The following is a 23,378-nucleotide window of genomic DNA, read 5'->3' on the forward strand; positions in this document are numbered from 1 at the left end:
GTGTTCAAAGCTGCAATGTGAGAGAGAGGGGAGACCCGAAATCCTGGCTCTGTTCCAACTGCATTGAATTAACCCTGCTGGCTTTATCTCCTAGCTCAACCAGACATGCACCTGCCTTCCTTTGGATCTCCTGACTTTTCTGGTACAACGATGAAGAAAAAGTGCACTCAGGATTGGGAAGCAGAGACAATTTAGAACAGTGCATGGGGTTAGGTAGAGAACAAGCTAGAAAATATAGAGCGAGGGGAGAGGAAGAATGGTCCAGTGGTTAGTGTTAGGCTGGGACTTGAGGGACCCACATTCAATTCCCTGCTCTGCCACAGACTCCCTATGTGATTTGGGGTCAGTCAATTAGCTTCAGCACCAGTTCACCAAGTGTAATATGGGGATTGTGAGGCACTCAAATTCTAAACAATCGTGGCAAAGGGGCTAGAAAGATCCAGATACATCAGGAAAAAGGGGAGTGGAGAGAGGCTGGAAAAGAACAAGGAAACACAAGGGAGCTTATGTATAAAATAGACTAGGAAGTGAGGCAATGAGAGGATGGGGCCTGTATCTGAATCTTGTCCTGGACACTGCAAGGCTTGGCTAGGGTCTAAATGACTTCAGCTTTAGCAGTTTGGTGTTCCCCACTTCCATTTCAGCTATGTTTGGGTTTGCTGTTATTTATTGCTGCATGCCGACATTGCACTTGGTGCTGTCCAAACATTTAAGGAGGCACCGTCTCAACCCAAGAGTTTACCATCTAGTTCTTGGGTAGTCAATAGGTGGACCAGGGGCCAAATCCGGACTGCCAGATGCTTTTGAATGGAGCCCGAAATCTTTTTAATTACTTATTATCATTATTGTTAGTATTTTTGTATTATTTTCTCTGGAGTCTGGACCTTGACTGTACCTTGACCAAGAACTTTGAACCTTGACAAAAAAAATAATTGATTATCCCTGCCTAGTCCAAAGACACTGTGAAAATGGTGCTGAAATCTTGGAGCCTCACAGAGATCCTTTCTAGGCAAAAAATAAAGTAAAAGTCTATTACAAATTAACTAATGTTGAAAACATAACCAAGGAAAATGAGTGAGTGACTGCATGAAATGGAAACAGATTATTATACAGAGCTTCAGAAAATAGAAGGAAACCAGACTGGTAAAATCAAAGAGAAATAAATGAGGTATAATTGGCGACGTTGGTTTTTGAAAACAAAAAAGTGTAACATGAGAATGTAGCTCAGACTTTGTGTCAGAAATCCTGTATCTCTGGGGGGAATTAAATGACCATTACTTGTAACATTTCTAAATATCACTGCACGCCAGCTGCAGAATGCAGCGCAGCTATGGAAGAAGCCTGAGTCCTAACAACATCCTGCAGTGATGCGCTATAAAAGTGGTGTTTCGGAGGCAACCTTGGACATCTCATTGGTCAGAGTGAGCTAGTGAACTCATCCCAGCTTGTCACACTCTAACAAGCACTGTTAGATTCGGTAATCGCAAGGGTGAATACAAACATCTGCTGTCTCTCTGAATCATGCCATGGTGTGTCACGCCTCCCTGAACACAGAACAAAATGACAACAGTGCAGGAGAGGCTGCTGCTCTCAGGAGTGTCTCACCTTGACAACAGCGGTGCAGCCAAGTAGTTACTGGCAAAGAGAGCAAACTGCTGCCATCAAATTACACAAGTCTTTTATGCAGCTATTTAATGTTGGATTCAATTAAAATAATTAAAACAAAGCCAAAGCTGGCTGTTCAGGTGAACGCTGCGTCAGAGAGGCCCTCAGCTGCTGCTAAGTAAATGGAAGATTTGTATAGCAATGTGAGCCCTAAGCTGTCACTCTGGCTACTGTACTTTATGTATTTTAGAGTGGAAAAATCTGCCTTATAACCTGCCATGTAAGGAGGTAGCCTAATGGTTTAACAGTATCATTTATTTAGATTTATATGTACATGCCTTTAAAAGGAGCACCTTCCCTTTGCAACTGCACTTGACTATTCTGAAATAGAACCACAAATGTAGAGCTGGACAGGATCTTGAGAAGTCTTCATGTCCAGCCCCTGAGCTGAGACAGGACCAGCGAAACTTAGACTATCCCAGACAGGACCAGCGAAACTTAGACTATCCCTGACAGGTGTCTGTCTAACCTGTTCTGAAAAACCTCCAGTGATCCAATTCCACAACCTCCCTTGGAAGCCTATTCCAGAGCTTAACTACCCTTATAGTTAGAATGGTTTTTATTCTAATATCTAATCTAAATTTCCATTGCTGCAGATTAAGCCCATTACTTCTTGTCCTACCTTCAGTGGTCTGTGATAAATAAAGTGATGGGGTAGCTCCCTTTGACGGACACCCAGCCAGTTAGCTGTAAAATCCCTCTTGGTAGCTGTTCTTTACTTGCTTTACCTGTAAAGGGTTAAAAAGTCCCCCAGGTAGAGAACAGTTACCAAGAGGGATTTTACAGCTAACTGGCTGGCTGGGTGTCCATCAAAGGGAGTTATTCCCCCACTTTATTTATCACATCGACACAGGGAACAATTGACTGCCATCTTCTTTAAAACGTATTTGAAGACTGGGAGATATTGTCTCAGTTTACAGATGAGGAACTGAGGCACATAGAGGCTAAGTGACCTGCCCAAGGTCACACAGGTAGTCTGTGGCAAGAGCATGGACGTGAACCTGGAGTTCCAAAGTCCTTGGCTGGCATCCTAGCCACTGGATCATTCTTCCTGTCCAAAAAAAATTCACTTTTGCCTGAGGTTAATCAGAAGAGTTTGCAGGGCAAAGGGAGACTGTTACATGTAGACCTGCTTGAATTACTGTTCATTCCAATAGTACACATGGCTCGTCAGCTCCCCTTGTCACTATCAAATCAATCCTTCTTGTCTTTGAATGTATCGTTTCAGTATTCATTGACCAGTGGGCAGGCTAGGGTTAGCCTAAGAGGGCTATATTAACTGTTTGCCTTGATTATTCTCTTATTTATCAGTCATGTACATTAATGTGGTATTGTTTCTGCTCCCTGACTGGATGATGGACACTTTTTAAATACATGAGCAGCAAATAGTGCCCTTCTGGTATGAGATATTTGGACAAAAAAAATCATTTACGCTAAAAATTAGGAATTTTTGTGGGGGAGTAACACTTACCTGAATGTTCAGCAGGTATCTGCATCATTTAGTTACTCTACAAACCAAGCCTACGTTAAATGAACAGAAATATAACAGTCTAAACAGTGGTTCGATGTGAACTTGCTCTTTCAAACCTATATTTATTGTTCTTTGGCTATGACTCACTAGCGGAGGAAATGGGGGATGCTGCAGCTAACATTTCCCATGTCCGTAGGAAAAGATGATTGAATCCAACATTGTCAAAATACAACACTAACTAATTATGGCTTTGTGTTTGCATCCAGCCAACAAGTGTGAGCCTGGAAACCAGTGGCTACACCTTAACATTCTTGGGTGTTTGGTTCAAGCCATTAAAGAGACAAGAGCAAACAACCACATCATAAATCCTTGCCCCTAAGCTAGCTCGGGTTATTCAGATCCATAGTTTTGACATGGCCCTGTCTCTAACTTAGAGACAAGATGTGGCTCATGTTCTACACACATGAAAACTAAGGAGAAGACCAACTGCTATGCGGTTGGAGGCAGGGGGAAAGAGAACGAGAGAGACACTCAGTTCATTAAAATTTATCTGAGCTTTATAAAAACACCAGTTGGTATCATGTTCATGAACATGAGAGTACATTTTAAATAGCAAAGGAAGAGGAGGCTGAATTGGATCATGCTGTTCACACTGTGTTGCCTAGTGATTGTACTATATAAAATGATGAAGAATAATTGAAACAACCACTACTCCAAGCACTGTAAATATAGAAGGAATCCGCTTCTGATAGGTTTATTCCAGTGGTTCTCAAACTATGGATTGGGATTCCAAAGTGGGTCCGGACCCCATTGTAATGGGATCAGCAGGGCCAACATGAGACTCACTGAAGCCTGGGGCTTAAGCTGAAGCTTGAGGGCTTCAGGGCAGCGGGGCTGGGGCAGGGGCTTGGGCTCTGGCCTCACCCTTGCCCAGGATGGTGGGGCTTGGTCTCCAGCCCCCGTCCAGGTCATGTAGTAATTTTTGTTGTCAGAAGGGGGTTGCGGCACAATCAAGTTTGAGAACCGCTAGTTTATTCTATTCCTTATATCAGCCTCATAGTATCAGAGAGCTTGCCATAATGTGTTAAATGATGTGACCAATATCTGTCACTTGTGGTTCATTCTCTCTCCTCGTCTTCTCAGTTCCTGAGCGTGCAAGATGTACTGTGACTCAGAACTTTGTTGATAATTTGGGCCTGGAGCCAGTTCAAGAGGATCCTTCCAAGAATCTTACCAGTCATGGAGAGAAAGGAGATGGCGCAATAATTACCAGAGTCACTTTTTGAGCCTTTGCATTTATAGACTGTAATGATGTTGGCATCTTTCTGTTGTTGAAGCCAGATATGTGAGAAGAATTCAGAAAGCTTATCACTGAGAACATTATCTCCATGTTTGAAAACTTCAGCTGGAATGGCATCAGGACCAAGAGATCCTTGTTTGTTGTTTTTTCATTGCTTGTACAGACGTCAACACTTCAGATTGTATGGGTGGTTTGGCAAGTATGTTAGACATAGGCAGTTTGCAGACATTATCCAGGAACCCATCGGACAGTACATAGACAATTAAGTAACTCATTAAAGTGACCAGTTACCCAATTGCCAAGCTAAATGAGTCTCATCAGGCCAGCCAGCACCCCATTAGCCAGGACATTTGGGAATAGATCCCTGTAGGCCTTTCTGGCTACCACATAGGCCTGGAGAGAATAGCTTGGCAACCATACTTTACCCTAAGGGCAAAGCAATCCCCAACCTGGTCTGTTTCCTTCCTGTGGAGGAAGGGTTGGACTTGTGGGAGGCAGATCCATAGGTTCCTCATGTTTGGGTCCAAAGATAACAGCCAGTGCTGCCAGAATTGTCAGTGCAAGGGAAATAACTTGGTTTCTTTAGATATTTGATGGAATCTTTTCTGTTTATTTGATATGATTGATTGGCTGAGCCAGGCTGAGTTGTAAGCTTGTGTGTTTCAATGATAGGCTTTTGCATCACATTATAGGGAGTGCTTGCTGCTAGGATAAGGATCTCAAATGATCAAATAGAACTATCTGCATAGTGTTATAAATATTTAAAATAGCCTTTAAAAATCCCACTCATTCTATTTTTGCATTGAATATTCAAGGAAACTGCATTACAGTATGTCCCCCACAAGTAACTTCCTCTGTATGTAGCAGTCAGCAGTCATTACTTCATGCCTAACTGTCAGCTGCTAAAGTTTTCTCTCCACCAGTCAAGTTGAAAAGCATTACGAGAAGCAGTTTTTCAAAGCGAACCGGAGATGGTGAGCACATCTCCTCAGCACTGCATAGAGGTGATATTAGCGAGCCATCCTGCCTGCAGCTAATACATACGGCTACACCAGCTACTGGAAGCTGGGACCTCCAAAGGAGATAATGACAACTGGAAGTCACAAATTCTGAGTTTTTCACGAGGGAAACAAACATGCCTCAGTTCAAGTCACCTTCCTCCTCCTCTGCCATACCCCATTTAAAATTCTTGTCCTTGCCATCAAGGTCTTCAACTTCACTCCTCCCTGTTTTTCCACCCTATTCATTTCCGTTGTCACCCCCTTCCTCTCTGTCTGTGTCCACAGCCTTGACATCACATTCATCCATTTCTCCCACAAGCAGCTTCATGCTTTTTTTACATAGTGCCCAACATGTAATGTCTGTCCTTGATTAGTCTAGTGAACTGTCCCTCTCTCTTCACTGAAAGTTCTCTACTCCTGCAATGGTGACAACTAGTCAGTCAGCAATATTCCCAATTTATATCTCTATCTTCCTTATTGTATAGCTGTATGAAATACTAAAACTTTGCATAGCCACCATGATGGTGCACACACTTCAACTGAGTAACTCTGGGACATGTATTGCAGTGACTTTTGTCCTTCCTTGTGGCACCTCTGTTCTATTCATTGTAACCTTTACTCACCAGATCATTTGAAATGTGGATCATGAGGTCGTTTGGGGCAGAGGCTTCTGGGAAGCACCCAGCACACCTGTGGATGCTATAAAATAATAAGTTATTCCCTGATAATCCTACAGTTTATGGTGTATTCTTTGCTTCTCTTTGTGGAAAGAATTAACCACATTATCTGTACATTTCCATTACTCTCAGTAAGATAGATACTTTCCAAATACAGAAGGAAACAGTCCCTGTGCTAAAGCGCAAACATGGCAAATGCTGTGCTTATTCGACAAGCATATACAAAAAGGATTTTTAAGTGATCCGAAGTATGTATTGTGTAACAGTAACTGCAATGCATGGAAATGGACATTTATCAGCTGTACTTGGATGGAGGGAAAAAACTACATTTTACAGAATGTCTATTGAACTACCGTATCATTAAGAAACCCGTGATCTCTATTAGTTTAATGGGCGATTAAGATGTAAAGAGCAATTTTAGTGTTATGTAGGAATGTTAATGAAAATCTGTCTGGTGCAGCTCATTTCAATTAAAAAAGGGTATTCCAGCTGCCATTTGCCCAGCTGGGCTTCAGCTGCGGATAATAAAAATGTGAAGCTGAGGAGCTTAAATTGCTTGCTTTGCTCTGCTCTGAGAAGGAATAAATATTACACCCATTTGACTGACAGAGAAACTCACCCCAGGTCACTGAGTCACTGACAGAGCTGAGAATAGACTCCAGGCATTGAAATATAGCGGTCCAGCAACAATGCATCACAACGCTGCCTCCTCCTTCTCCTCACAAAGATAAAGTCCATGTTTCTGTCGTTAGCACCTTCTGCTCTAGTTAACATCTACTGATGCGCACCAGAGGGATTAAAAATGGATAGTTCTGCCCCTATCCGACAGTGGAGAATAACCAGGTCAACAAGTACCTGCCTCCGCAGCTCTCTGATTGCAATATTGTCATTTTGATTTTCCTACTCACAATACTGCTTAAAGAGTGCTAAGCACTTTCAAGGACATCAGAAATACAGAGAGTTGGATCTTGGAAAGCTAACTGCATCCATGGAAGTCATTGGTAAGATTTCCATTGATTCCAATTGGAGCCAAGTTAGGCCAAGCCTCAGTGCTTTTTGGAAATGCCACCCTCAGCCCGAGATTCAAATAGTTTGCAATGTATGAGCCCAACTGTGCAATCTTTACTCACCCCGGGTAGCACTTATTGATGCGAGTGGCTCCACTGAGTTTAGGGCCCTGTGTTTAGGCATAGCATTACAAGTGATAACAGACAAGTGGGCTGCCCCTACACTAGCCTTGTTGGGGAAAGCTGCCTTTGTTTCCCCATTGGTGGTGCAGGTCTAGTGGTAATAGCAGACAAGGAGCTTGCGTTTTTACCACCGTGTTGCCTAACCCTGCTCAGAGCAGATCTAGACAACATGATGGTAAAAACATCCATGGAGATTTCCCATAGAAGTCTAGTGAAGATAAGCCCTTGGATGGTAGGAGGAAGGGAGAACAATGATTACTATTAAGCCCATAGGAGTGCTTGTTTACCTATGTACTCATCATGCTGGTAAGGACAAGGTTGATTCAGAGATTCCAAAGTGAAAAAGGACCACTGTGATCATCTAGTCTGACCTGCTGTATAACACAGGCCATAGGACTTCCCCAAAATAAATCCTAGGACATATATTTTAGAGAAACAGCCAATCTGGATTCAAAACTTTCTGCTTGGTAAATTGTTCCAATGGTTAATTCCTCTCCTCATTAAAAATTTACGTTTTATTTCCAGTCTGAAGTTGTCTAGCTTCAACTTCTAGCTACTGGATCATGTTATAGCCTTCTCTGCTAGATTGAAGAACCCATTATCAGAGAATCATAGGGTTGGAAGGGACCACAAGGATCATGTATCTAACCCTCTGCCAAGACACAGGATTTGTTGTGTTTAAAGCATCCAAGACAGGTGGGCTATCCAGCTTCCTTTTGAAAACCTCCAGTGAAGGAGCTTCCACAACCTCCCTAAGCGTCTGTTCCATTGTCCTACTGTTCTTATACCTAGGAAGTTTTTCCTGAGATTTAATCAAAATCTGCTGTGCTGTAGTTTGAACCCATTGCCTCTTATCCTCCCCTCTGTCGCAAGAGAGAACAACTTTTCTCCATCTTTTTATGGCCTTTGAAGACTGCTATCATCTCCCCCTCTTCAATTTCCTCTTTTCCAAACTAAATGTACCCAGTTCTTTCAGCCTTTGCTCATATGGCTCGCATTCCATCCCTTTGATCATCTTTGTCACTCGCCTCTCGATCCTTTCCTGTTTCTCCACACCCTTTCGATACATTGGTAACCAAAATTGGACATAGTACTCCAGCTAAGACCTAACCAGCGCCAAGTAGAATGGTACTATCACCTCCCATGACTTGCATGGCTATGCCTCTGTTAATGCAACCTAAAATTGCATTTGCTTTTTTTGCAACAGCATTGCATTTCTGACTCATATCAAATATTTGTTTTGCATGCCGATATGTATAGTGACGGGGGAGCTGGCTACCATCCAAGTCAAGATTATACTCAGTGAAATTATATAGTTTGTGGATGTAAGACGTGGGAAAATGTCAGTGTGTTCACTTCATTGCAACTGGTTCTTAAAGTGGAGGATAGTGATGCATGTGCCACTGGTAACCTGCATGGAAAAGAATTCAGACCAGATTTTGATGATGGTTCCTGCTGCAAAATCCCCTGATGTTGGACTAACTGCATTGTACTCCTCTCTGGCTTTATTCCACTGGGAAAGGGCACATGTTTATTCAGCACCCCTTGATGAGCAATTTTTTCTTGATTCAATAAAACTTAGGGTCCCGCCCCCAATTTTGCTGGATAGTGGGTTAGATGGACCATTGGTCTGACCCAGTATGGTCATTCTTATGTTCATCTAAAAAAATTCAGGAGCAACTGAACTCTATTTGAGTCCAGAGTTAACATCTTCTGAACCAAGCTGGCCAGAAAAATAAATAATATTCTATAAGAACATAAGAATGGCCCTATTCGGTCAGACCAAAGGTCCACCTAGCCCAGCATTCTGTCTTCTGAGAGTGGTCAGTGCCAGGTGCCCCAGAAGGAACGAACAGAACCAGGTAATCAAGTGATCCATTCCCTGTCGCTCATTCCCAGCTTCTGGCAAACAGAGGCTAGGGACACCATACCTGGCTAATAGCCATTGATGGACCTATCCTCCATGAATTTATCTAGTTCTTTTTTGAACCTTGTTATGGTCTTAGCCTTCACAACATCCTCTGGCAAGGAGTTCCACAGGTTGACTGTGCATTGTGTGAATAAATACTTCCTTTTATTTGTTTTAAACCTGCTGCCTATTCGTTTCATTTGGTGACCCCTAGTTCTTGTGTTATGAGAAGGAGTAAACAACACTTCCTTATCTACTTTCTATACATCAGTCATGATTTTATAGACCTAAATCATATCTCTCCTTAGCCGTCTCTTTTCCGAACTGAAAAGTTCCAGTCTTATTAATCTCTCCTCATACAGAAGCCATTCCATACCCCTAATCATTTTTGTTGCCCTTTTCTGAACCTTTTCCAATTCCAATATATCTTTTTTGAGATGGGGCGACCACATCTGCACACAGTATTCAAGATGTGGGTGTATCATGGATTTATATAGAGGCAACATGATCTTTTCTGTCCTATTACCTAACCCTTTCTTAATTATTCCCAGCATTCTGTTTGCTTTTTTGACTGCCACTGCACATTGAGTGGATGTTTTCAGAGAACTATCCACAATGACTCCAAGATCTCTCATCTCATAAGAGATGAGAAATGACATGTACAGAGTGATACATGGCTGTCTGTTCATAGGTGGAGGTTTTCCCTTCTGTTACACCTGGCTGTACTGTGTGTCAGAGAAAATGCCTCACAGTGCTTGGTATAAAATGAAATGAGGGGGAAACATCTGAAGATCACAAGACACTTTTGTAGGTAATTCCTCAATTGAAAACAGACCGCTGAGGGCTTGATCAGCTCTGGCATATGCCTGGAGAGGGCACAGGGCTCCCAGCAACTGTGTGTCTGCCCAGGTGCAGAGAAGATTAGAAATACTGTACAAAGCCAAACACCCAAAGACAAGTACTGATTATTTCCAAAAGAGAAAGGGCTAGGGGGAAATATATATTAAAAAAAGCTGGAACTGACAGCCTAGCATCACTCTCGACCATTGACCATTTTGCTTGTATAGTGTGTCTTGTTCCTCTTGTCGTCATTTTTTTAAAGAATGTAAGCTCTTTGGAGTAAGGGCTGTGTGCTACTCTCCTTCTGGATAGCACTTGGGATAATGGGATTGGGGCCTTTGGGCACTGTGTAATACAAATAAATAAAAATCACACACATTTTCTAAGGCATTAAATAACATGGGGCGTAAGCACTTTTAGGGAGGTGAAGCTTGGTGCCTCAGAGAATGATGTGCAGTATTGGACTGAGAGTTTTTTTGGTGGTTTTAGCTCACTTGGGAACTATTCCCCTATGGCTCATAAGGAATGATGTACTTAGCAAAAGCTGATTCTGCTTATATAACTTTTCTCTCTTTAATATGTTCACCAGCAAGACGATACCAGACTGCTGATATAGAAGCTCTGTTCGAAAAACTGATGTTCTCTGTAAATTGATCCTTTAGGACTTAAGTCTGTTTGCTGAACTATTGAAGTGTATTACACCTTTGGAAGATTTTAGCGAGAATCAGGCACAAAATAAACAAATCCATAAATTATTAGAAAGATCATGGATTTCTTTTTCAATACCTTGATCAGGGGATTAAATAAAGCAGTCTCTGAACTTGATGGATAAATATTGGTGCTTTAGAGGGGAAAGAATTACTTAGGGTTTTATGGTACAATTTTACCACAATTACACATATGAGAATTAAACTGATTTACCCCCAACTGTAACCTGTTATGAATCAGTCTAGCTTATATTATTTAGATGCATTTTCTATATCTGTTCACTCAATACATGTGCAATTCCAATTAACAGTTAGTTATGCAAACTCATCAAAGGGTTCACATGCCACTTCGTATTGTTAAATATTTAAATAAGACAATGAATTTAATGAAAGATGACCAGTTTACACCCAAGGAACCCGAAAGCCTCTCCATCTACAAAAAGAAGTACAGGCTTGAGCCTGTTCTGGGCATACCCAGTGCTCCAGGCCTGTTCAGGAACTATCTTACCCAAGTATCGGAGTGTAATTTGGTCCCCATGCTCACTCAGTATTTGTTTTTTCTTCTGAAACTACCCACAGGTTTGCCTGGTGACATGTGGACACAACTATCTGGAACAGTGGTTCTCAACCTATTTACCACTGTAGGCCACATATGCAGCTCTCTATGTGTTATGTGAGCCGCATCCACACAATATACATACTATCTGTATGGCCCTGAGGATGTCACATGGGCTGCAGTTGTACTGATTGGGCTGCAGGTTGAGAACCACTGGTCTGGAGTGAGACCAGTGACTCATTTCACATAGGCAGTTTGAACCACTGACCCTATATGTAAAGAGCCCACTGTCAATCCTCTGAGCCGTTAGTGCTCATTATTTGATTATTCGTTAACACAGGTGACCTGTACTCAGCTCTGCACAAGACATAAATACAGAAAAGCTCTGTCTCTAGCTTCCTATACAAACCAGATGGGTGTAGAGTAGACAGGACACGCTTGGATGCCCACTGCGGTGGATATTGTTGGTCGTCTTCGTGAGGACATCACAGAAGGAATAGGTCTTTTGGAGGAATCTGAATGAAGACAAACTGGTAGGGTGACCAGACAGCAAATGTGAAAAATCGGGATGGGGGTGAGGGGTAATAGAAGCCTATATAAGAAAAAGACCCCAAACTTGGGACTGTCCCTATAAAAACGGGACATCTGGTCACCCTACAAGCTGGTGGCTTGATGGTCTGGGAATTTCATGCATAGATAGACCAGCAGGCCGGTTGCTGAAAGTTTGGTCCATTAAGATCAATGGCGCTATGGGAATTTATACCAGCTGTGGATTTGACCCTGCATAATGGTGAGCAGCATGGAAACCTTGTTGCTAAGATGGATGATGAATGGGCAATCAAAACTGGCATCACTGGTGGAGCAGGCGCTTCCAGTCCCCCCATATCAATGATATTGAGTGGCGTTTTTTCCCCCAGTACCTCAGTATTATGCCTCTGAATCCTAGAAAAGCTGCTGGTTTGGGAGAATGAACTTCTGCATTACTGCCTAGCAAGCAAGCTGCTGGTCCTCTCCAGGGTATGTACTCACACTCTTTCCTAGTGACCATTTATCACAAGCAATAATGCAAATAGGCTCCCACTGATGTCATTAGAAAGCCACTGTTGTCTGCTAGGCTTTACTTCTGGCTTAGCAAGTATTTAATTCCAGTGGATGACAGTCTCTGATACAGCAAAGACTTTCTTGCAGCATTTTGTTCCCTTGTCAGTTCAGCAGTGCTGACTCACTGTCCATTTTTAGGGCTGATCAGACCTTATTCCAGAATTTTCCCCTTAGAGGCGTATTATGTGAGATGATGTCATGTGGAAATTACATCAGTTTGAACAATAATTATGGGGTCTAGTTGGTTTCAACTTTGACAGCATGTCTACTACACCTCAGATGCAGTGCCTTGGTGCAATGGTAATACAAATATAATCATAATAATTAATAATGTAACATACACCTCTAATGGAATTGCACCACAAAACTGGTGCTATTCCAGGTTATGGAAAACATACAGTTAGAGGGAGTTCTGGAGGAGGGGGATGATCTTTCTTTTATTCTGACATCAAATACTCATCTCCCTCAGTATTAAGAGTTTAAATATTTCTAGGGAGAGAATCCCTCCCCAGAGGGAATAAATGCATGTGTGTCTTGTAATACTTAGTGTAAAGCCCAGGACTACGATTACCTGATTCATAGATTATTCATAGATTCCAAGGTCAGAAGAGATCATAGTGATCATCTAGTCTGACCTCCTGTCTAACACGAGCCACAGACTGCCCCAATATAATTCCTAAAGCTTAACTTTTAGAAAAACCCCCAATTTTGATTTAAAAATTGTCAGTGAGGGTGAATCCACCAAAAGCCTTGGTAAATTGTTCCAAAAGTTAATTACCTCACTGTTAAAAATGTATGTCTTATTTCCAATCTGAATTTCTCTAGCTTCAACTTCTAGCCATTGGATCATGTTGTCTCTTTCTCTGCTAGATTGAAGAGTCTGTTATTAGATACTTGTTCCCCATGTAGGTACTTAAAGACTAATCAAATCATCCCTTAACCTTTTTTGTGAAGCTAAATAGATTGAGTTCCTATAAGGCATGTTTTCTAATCCTTTAATCATTCTTGTGGCTCTTCCCTGAACCGTCTGTAACTTATTAACGTCTACCTTGAACTGTGGACACCAGAACTGGACACACTATTCCAGCAGTGGTTGCACATGTGCCAAATACAGAGTAAAATAACCTCTCTATGCCTACTCAGGATTCCCATGTTTATGCATCCCAGGATTGCATAAGCAATTTGGGCCACAGCGTCACACTGGGAGCTCGTGTTCAGCTGATTTATCTGCCTTGACCCCCAAATCTTTTTCAGAGTCCCTGCTTCCAAGATAGAGTCCCCCATCCCGTAAGAATGGCCTACATTCTTTGTTCCCAGATGAATACATTTACATTTAGCCATCTTAAAACACACATTGTTTGCCTGAACCCAGTTTATCAAGCAGTTCAGATTGCTCTGTATCAGTGTCTTGTCCTTTTTATTATTTACCATGTCCCCAATATTTGTGTCATCTGCAAACTTTATCAGTGATGATTTTGTTTTTTACAGGTAATTAAATAAAAATGTTGACTAGTGTAGGGCCAAGAACTAATCCTTGAGGGACCCATTAGAAACACATCCTGTCAGTGATGATACCCTGTTTATAATTACATTTTGACACCTATCTTTGAGGCAGTTTTAATCCACTGAATGTGTGCCATGTTAATTTTATGTATTACTAGTTCTTTAATCAAAATGTCATGCTGTACCCTGTCAAATGCCTTCCAGAAATCTAAGTATATTACATCAACATTATTACCTTTATCAACCAAAGTTGTAATCTCATAAAAAAAATCAAGTTAGTTTTACAGGATCTATTTTCCATAACCCATGTTGTTGGTATTAATTATATTATCTTCCTTAGGTGTGGAAGGAATCACCCATCCTGTTCCCTAATGGGATTTGCTGGTCTTTAGCCAAGACCAACTAATACCCCATCTTGTGCTTTATCTGTTTGGGCATTGATCCATAAGCATTCAAGGTCATTTTCTTCCAAGTTATCAGTGACTCAGAAATAGGTAATGCCTATTTTCACAGAGTGCCACTTCCCCTCCCCTTTGGCCCACTTGATAACTTCCTAAATAGGTTATAACCGTTGATTTTAACATTCCAAACATGGGAATCATCTCACCAGGTTTCAGTAATACCAACTAGACCAAATTTATGCTCATAAATGAGCAATTTCAATTCCTCTTGTTTGTTACCCAGGCTCCTAGCATTGGGGTATAGTCAATTAAAGAATTTCTTCTCTTCATTCTCTATTAGCAGCACTCCCATGGGTTGTCCTTATTGTTGTTCCTCTGCAGTGACAAAAATCTGCACCAAGATAGATTGTAATATGAAAAATGTTAGCTGAATTTATACAGTGTGTGTTTTTGCAGAACTTTACCTAATGAGTAGTCCCATTAAAATTGCTGTATTGATCCTTCTGGCAACAAAATAAATTGGTCAGTATGTCACATCGTATCATCCTATTGATCCTGTGAAAGCTGATGGGACGGAGGCTTTCACCACTGATGATATGTTAACACATGGATTATATGTTAACACATTAATTGATATATTCCATAATCTAATTGTAGGCCGGTTTGATTCCTTGAGGGTACAACATTTATTCTTTGTGGTTCATAAATGCTCCAAAAATGCAAGTCATATGGTGTGGCCTAACAGTTTTTCAAACTTGGCTAAAAACAGAGACAGCTTGAGGAAACTGCCAAGCAACCATGGCTTCCTTGATTAAAAAGGGAAAACCTAGAATCATAAAATTACTTCACACACACAAATGGAAAACCATTGTGACATTCTGATTAATCACCAATGCCTCATCCTCCACCAACAGATACAGGCTATATTGGTGTAAGGTGTGTATTTTATATATAAATCTGTGTAGAAACTATTAAAGTTGCACAGTTAAGCACAGACAAGTCAGGAAATCTTAATGTGCCACCTTAATTCTTTCCCCTTGAGTGTGCAACAAAACAGTCTCTAATTACATGATCACAGACTATTTCTCCACTAGAGAATGTAGTATCCAATTACTTTCTACTAAACACGTATGGAAGGTAACTACAGCATACATCAGACAACCGGTGGAAGTCATTTATTTGGACTTGTGGGGGTTAACGAGTATGGAATATGACTCAGGAAACCTGGGTTCATTTCCCAGCTCAGCCATAAATGACTTGTGTGACGTTGGCCAAATCACAAAATCTCTCAGTTCCCCATATATAAAATGGAGGTAATACTTTTTTCTCCCACCTTTTGGGTCTCTTGTCTGTTTGTTTAGACTTAGCCCTGAAGAGTTTATAATCTTAGTGTATATTGTACAGTGTCCAGCACAATGGGTCCCCAGTCTCAGGGTGGGCCTCTGGGTGCTACTGTAATGCAAATAAAAATAATGTGGCTTGCTTGTCACAAACAATGTTCCATGAGAAAAAGAGCTTGCTGATTTCCTAGGTACTGTTTTGTTTCTGCTGAGTTATTCCAGCAGCATTAAACTGTGGTGGGATTGCGTTGCTAGATTTAGACTAATCAGTGGACTCATCATGTGTTGTGTTCAGTCTTTTATGCGTCTGCCCTGACTTTAAGGTCAGGCTTGACAAAGCCCTGGCTGGGATGATTTAGTTGGGGATTGGTCCTGCTTTGAGCAGGGGGTTCGACTAGATGACCTCCTGAGGTCCCTTCCAACCCTGATATTCTATGATTCTATGTTGTGATGGATGCATTTTTAAAAATCAAAAGTTAATAAATACCATTTCTCCAGAGCTCTTGGTGCCTCTGGCAAAGAACTGCCTGCATCATCATCTCTCTGCATAAGTTTCTTGTAGAAGAAATTCATTCATACTGATAAGGTTAAAGTGTTTCTTTGAAAATCCCATGTGGGCTTTATCCACACCATGTCGTTCTCCTCATACAAATAACAAAACCAAAAGGCAGCTCTTGCTCTTTCATTGCTTATAGCATCTGGTTTTAACTTTCCATCCACAGACTGAAGAAGCTCTTTTTTATTACTCTTGAAGGCTGTGACCTTTTTTTCACTTTCTTTCATCTGTGGCAAGTACCAGCTCTATCTGATTTTCTGTAATTGATTTCTGTTCCCATTTCTCTTGTTTTGCTTTCAGATTAGCTTTGTACTCTGCAAAGCTTTGTCAGTTCCTCCAACTGTTGGCTCTCTGCCTTTGCCACAACTGCTTCCACCTGGCTGGCAACGCTTTCCTGAAACGTCCTTGCCAATTCTTTCTCCTCTTTCTTTAGGGCTCCATTCATTTTATTGTCCTGGCCTTCTCTTGCTGCAGTTTCTGCCTTTGCTTTTTCCCTAGCATTGTGCACACCTGTACTACTCTGTCTACTATAGTCTGCAATTGCAAGACCTCTGCTTTAGTTTTGCCTGGTGGCTTGAGCTGGTGTTCTGAGAGTGAAGCAGTTGAACCCTCACACACGAAAAACTCAGTCTCTCTGCTTGCTGACCTTAGTTCCTTTGGCCTACGGTAGGTAGTTCTGGCTCTCCAATGTGATGGTGGTCTCCTCTATATTCTGTGGGCCCTGATAATATCATCCATCTGGACTGAGAGGTTCTGAACATGATGCTGCAAAGTCTTGAGTAGTTTCTGAGGTTTATCTGCCATCCTGTTAGCCTGGCTTAACTGCATCTCTTTATCCCTTCCTTTTTTGGCTTCCTCTCTAGCCTCCTTGATCTTCTTGAATTCCCCTTGGGCCTGGAGAATTTCATGCCAAAGAGAGATTTTGATCTCAACTTCTCAGCTTCCAGCAGCTTCTTGACCTTTGCCTTCTCTTGGATATGTTCTCATCCTTGCTAGGCTATTGGTGAAATCAGTAGAGCCACTTGGAAAATTTCAGCCAAAACAAAATTTGGAAAGAAATGGGGTGGCGGCAGGGAAGGGAGGGCAGGAGAGAATTCCCAAAATATTTGTGAAAAGTGTTTTTCCATTTCTGCCCAACTCGAAAAATACAAAATCTCTTCTTGAGAATTCTGCTTAGTAAGTTCAGTTATCTAATGGTTTTTTATATGAAATTGAGCTGCTTTTTCTTCCAGGATACTCTTTCCAATAAGTCTTCATGATGTTGCTGTTACCTTCGTTCCCATGTGCCAGTGGCTTCCTGTTTTATCCCAAGTATGATCCCATAGCAATTGATCAATGACATTATATAGTTTATAGTATTGATTTGTTTTAAGTTCATGATTATGGTTCTGGAAGCCCCAAGCAGATTGCTTCTCAGGCTTAAGTTACTGACTGCAGGAACAAAGGTTCTCAGCTCTTTTTACAAGCGTACTTCTCTTATCTGTGTTTCCGAATTTCTACCCCAAGAGCTTCAGCAGTAGCACAGGGCTGGGACTTGAAGTTCTTCTTATGCATCAAGTTCTTGTCCTATATAGGCAGCTACACAAAACTTCAATATGACCCACCTAATTGCAGTTCTCACAAACAACACAGTCAAAGTCAACCTTGAAACCCATCTCTCATCCAGGTATGCAGGTCATGTACTTTTCCACCTTGAGGCCTACTGGCATATCTTTCATCCTGCATCTTTTAGAGCATGTCCTGTATTTCCATGTATTTATCATTTCTGTGATTTCTCCCAGTCAGACCTTTTGATCTGCCAGGAGCTCAATGGGGAGAGGAAACGTGTGACCCAGTCCCAAATCAGGGAGACAAGTCATTCATGAAAGGAACTTAAAATGCTGTGGGAGTCATTCCTTTTCGCATAACGAACTCTTTCCATGATTCTGTATTTCTGATGTGAAAAATTTTTAATAAATAAAAGTAAAGGGGACAACAAATTTGTGTGAAATATAGTTTACTTTGGGATTTAAAATGGGTGATATTCCTCAAAATGAGATTCACTTGAGAGAGATGCTCACTGGTCCTGTGACTGCTGTCCCTTTGGGAATGTTGTCTCTTTTGAATCTCCTGATACAGCAGGCTCCCCACGCACAACACTGTCTTTTCTGCTGCTTCTCTCTATCTTCCTTCTTTACTTCAGTGAATTTTAGATATAGCTGATGTCTGTCTCCGTCCCAGTGAATTTATTTGATCTTACTATTTCAGAATCCTGCCCTTGATGCATTTGGTGTGACTGGATCACTCACTTCCCCACTTCTGGAATTGCTCTAGGGATTCTTAGAACATAAGAATATAAGAATGGCTATACTGGGTCAGATCAAAGGTCCATCCAGCCCAGTATCCTGTGTGCCGACAGTGGCCAATGCCAGGTGCCGCAGAGGGAGTGAACTTAACAGGTAATGATCTAGTGATCTTTCTCCTGCCATCCATCTCCACCCTCTGACAAACAGAGGCTAGGGACACCATTCCTTACCCATCCTGGCTAATAGCCATTAATGGACTTAACCTCCATGAATTTATCCAGTTCTCTTTTAAACCCTGTTATAGTCCTAGCCTTCACAATCTCCTCAAGGAAGGAATTCCACAGGTTGACTGTGCGCTGAGTGAAGAAGAACTTCCTTTTATTTGTTTTAAACCTGTTACCCATTAATTTCATTTGGTGGCCCCTAGTTCATATATTATGGGAACAAGTAAATACCTTTTCCTCATTCACTTTCTCCACACCACTCATGATTTTATATACCTCTATTATATCCCCCCTTAGTCTCCTTTTTTCCAAGCTGAAAAGTCCTAGCCTCTGTAATCTCTCCTCATATGGGACCTGTTTCAACCCCCTAATCATTTTAGTTGCCCTTTTCTGAACCTTTTCTAATGCCAGTATATCTTTTTTGAGATGAGGGGACACCATCTGTATGCTGTATTCAAGATGTGGGTGTACCATGGATTTATAGAAGGGCAATAAGATATTCTCCATCTCTTTTTTAATGATTCCGAACATCCTGTTTGATTTTTTGACTGCCGCTGCACACTGCGTGGACGTCTTCACAGAACTATCCACGATGACTCCAAGATCTTTCTCCTGATTAGTTGTAGCTAAATTAGCCCCCATGATATTGTATGTATAGTTGGGGTTATTTTTTCCAATGTGCATTACTTTACATTTTCCACATTAAATTTAATTTGCCATTTTGTTGCCCAATCACTTAGTTTTCTGAAGTTCTTCACAGTCTGCTTTGGTCTTAACTATCTTGAGCAGTTTAGTATCATCTGCAAACTTTGTCACCTCACTGTTTACCCCTTTCTCCAGATCATTTATGAATAGGTTGAATAGGATTGGTCCTAGGACTGACCCTTGGGGAACACCACTAGTTACCCCTCTCCATTCTGAAAATTTTACCATTTATTTCTACCCTTTGTTCCCTGTCTTTTAACCAGTTCTCAATCCATGAAAGGATCTTCCCTCTTATCCCATGACAACTTAATTTACGTAAGAGCCTTTGGTGAGGGACCTTGTCAAAGGCTTTCTGGAAATCTAAATACACTATGTCCACTGGATCCCCCTTGTCCACATGTTTGTTGACCCCCTCAAAGAACTCAAAAGACGGCTCAGGTTTGGGAATCTCCCTAACTTCCTCAGCCATGAAGACTGAAGCAAAGAATTCATTTAGTTTCTCTGCGATGACTTTATCGTCTTTAAGTGCTCCTTTTGTATCTCGATCGTCCAGGGGCCCCACTGGTTGTTAGCAGGCTTCCTGCTTCTGATGTACTTAAAAAACATTTTGTTATTACCTTTTGAGTTTTTGGCTAGCTGTTCTTCAAACTCCTTTTTGGCTTTTCTTATTACATTTTTATATTTAATTTGGCAGTGTTTATGCTCCTTTGTATTTACCTCACTAGGATTTGACTTCCACTTTTTAAAAGATGCCTTTTTATCTCTCTCTCCTTCTTTTACATGGTTGTTAAGCCACGATGGCTCTTTTTTAGATTTTACTGGTTTTTTTTAATTTGGGATATACATTTAAGTTGAGCCTCTATTATGGTGTCTTTGAAAAGTGTCCATGCAGCTTGCAGGGATTTCACTCTAGTCACTGTAGCTTTTAATTTCTGTTTAACTAACCTCCTCATTTTTGCATAGTTCCCCTTTCTGAAATTAAATGCCACAGTGTTGGGCTGTTGAGGAGTTCTCCCCACCACAGGAATGTTAACTGTTATTATATTATGGTCACTATCTCCAAGCGGTCCTGTTATAGTTACCTCTTGGACCAGATTCTGTGTTCCACTCAGGACTAGATCGAGAGTTGCGACCCTTGTGGGTTCCTGTACCAGCTGCTCCAAGAAGCATTTAAAGTATTGAGAAATTTTGTATTCTCATTTAAAGCATTGAGAAATTTTGTCTCTGCGTGTCGTCCTGAGGTGACATGTACCCAGTCAATATGGGGATAATTGAAATCCTCCACTATTATTGAGTTTTTTTATTTTGATAGCCTCTGTAATCTCCCTTAGCATTTCATCGTCACTATCACTGTCCTGGTCAGGTGGTCGATGATAGATTCCCTACTGTTATATTCTTATTAGAGCATGGGATTACTATCCATAGAGATTCTATGGAACATGTAGATTCATTCAAGATTTTTATTTCATTTGATTCTACATTTTCTTTCACATATGGTGCCACTCCTCCCCTTCCCCCTGCCCAACCTGTTCTGTCCTTCCAATATATTTTGTACCCTGGAATGATTGTGTCCCATTGATTGTTCTCACTCCACCAGGTTTCTGTGATGCCTATTATATCAATATCCTCCTTTAACACGAGGAACTCTAGTTCATCCATATTATTATTTAGACTTCTAGCATTTGTGTACAAGCACTTTAAAAAATTGTCACTGCTTATTTGTCTGCCCTTTTCTGATGTGTCAGATTCTTTATGTGAATGTTTCTCATCTGATCCGGCCCATACTTTATCCTCTTCCATCCCCTCCTCCTGACTAGAACCTAGAGAATCTCTATCAATAGATTCTCCTCTAAGAGAAGTCTCTGTGATCCACGTGCGCCTCTGCAGCAATTGGCTTTCCCCATCTCTTAGTTTAAAAGCTGCTCTGCAACCTTTTTAATGTTAAGTGTTTTAATGTTGAAGCTCCAGTGTGTAACTTCATCTCCTATCGGAATGACTGTAAACGTTTTGTGACAAACCATGACCTTCCCTACTCACTGGTGTTTGGTAAATGGATTCTGGGGGCTGTTCCTTTAAGAAAGCTTCACCTTACATTGTGCCCATCTCCAATAGCTGTAAGTCTGTTTACCGAACTATTGAGTTTAAGAGTTCAGATGAATATTGTTACAAATGAACCATATAAAATAGATTTTGGTGTAAAGAAAATAAATTTATAGAAGTCCACCTGTAATGAATGATGTCAGCAGGCAGTGAATGGCTGAATAAACCCTCTGAAGCTTGTAATTTTTCTGGTATGATTGATTTCAGGTGAGCTACAGGACATGGAGAAGTTTCAGGCTTTAAAAACTTGCTTCATACACCAGCTAATGGGATATCATAGAATTGAAATGGCTATTAGAAACATTAAACCTTTAAATCCTTAAATTCACCACCTCACAACAGGTGAAATAAATCATACAGAAAGAATATTTGATAAAGCTTTAATTTTCAAGCTGCATTTCTATGGCACACCTGATGGAATTTTAATATTTTGTTGTTCATGACACCTGGAATGAATTAAATGATGACAAGATTAGATCTCAAACAATTTACAGTGAAGGAGAGAGTGACAAACTTCTTAGCATGAAAGAGTGAGAATATATCTGATACAGCTTTGTGCTACCTTTCTCTTGATTAAAGACATAAGATATAGACCTCAATAATTCCAGTTATTATCTATACTTAAGACATTTTAATGATGTATTCTATTACATGTTCTGTATTTTGGACTCTGAATTGCTGTGAAGTCTGGCGGATGATTAGAGAGTTTGGACAACCAGCGTTGCTGATCAGATTTGTAAATACACTTGTTTTTGTAATGGTTTGGCGAGTCTGTAACACTCAGTCTTATAAGAGATGTTTGGAGGGCTTGGGAAAGTGTTTTATTTAATACCTTTTCAGTTATACCACCTTGAGCAGAGATCTTGCACAGTGTTGTAAGAAAAAGCGGGATTGGGCCAGATCTGTACTTGTATAGGAGACTGTGATAATCGGGGTCCAGATACCCCAAAGGGAGTTCAGAAGGTTTAACACTCCCCTCCCCAAATACACAGTTAAATCAACTGATTGTATACTGTCATTGTATTATAGAAATATACTGAGTAAGGTCTTTTATGAAAGCTTGTAATGTTCTGAATGTGATAGTCTTTGTGAGATATGTATACAGACCTGTTTATGAATTTATGTATATAGAAAACTGTGCTCATAAACTTCAGCTCCATTCACAGCAGAGCAGGGCGCAGTCCGTCAGGGAGGGGTACCTCTCAACTCGCTTACACAAAATCAACTGCAAGTACCTGTCTTCAGTGTCCAGCCCAGGAAAGGGTAATGGTGGAAAATTAAAGGTAATGGAAAGACACTGAGACAACTGGGAATTTTCCCCACTTGGAATAACCACGAGTTGCCATGCTGGGGGGGGGAGGTAGGGGGGGAAAGCCTTTTAAAAAGGAGGCTTGAAACTGAAGTTTTCATGCAGAGACTGAGGGCCAGATGGAGGCTCAAGGCTGTCTGTGAAATGCTGGATCCCCCCCTACGGTTAGGGGTGTGCTGGGAAATTGTTCAAAGGAATAGGTAACTTGTGTTAGAAAAGGTATTTTATCTAATACAGAAGTGCAAAATCTTCTATATCTATATATAAAAAAGTTGTGCCTTAATGTCTATTTTCAGTGTCACTCCTGTGTGTTTGTTTTCCCTGACTCTTTCATCTTTAAATCTGTGGTTTTTCTCTTATATAAACTTTTTGTTTATTTTTACCCTGGGCAGGTCTCTGTTGTGCAAACTGTGTGCAGGGTGTGTGCCAAAGTGAACTGAAAACAGTGAGGCTGTTCTCACACATTTGGGGGTGATGAACTAGAGGGAAAAAGTCCAAGTGTCTGGTAGTTTAAAAACTTGGGTGGATGGATTTGCGG

Source organism: Natator depressus, chromosome 1, assembly GCF_965152275.1.
Source record: "Natator depressus isolate rNatDep1 chromosome 1, rNatDep2.hap1, whole genome shotgun sequence".
Classification (NCBI taxonomy): Eukaryota; Metazoa; Chordata; order Testudines; family Cheloniidae; genus Natator; species Natator depressus.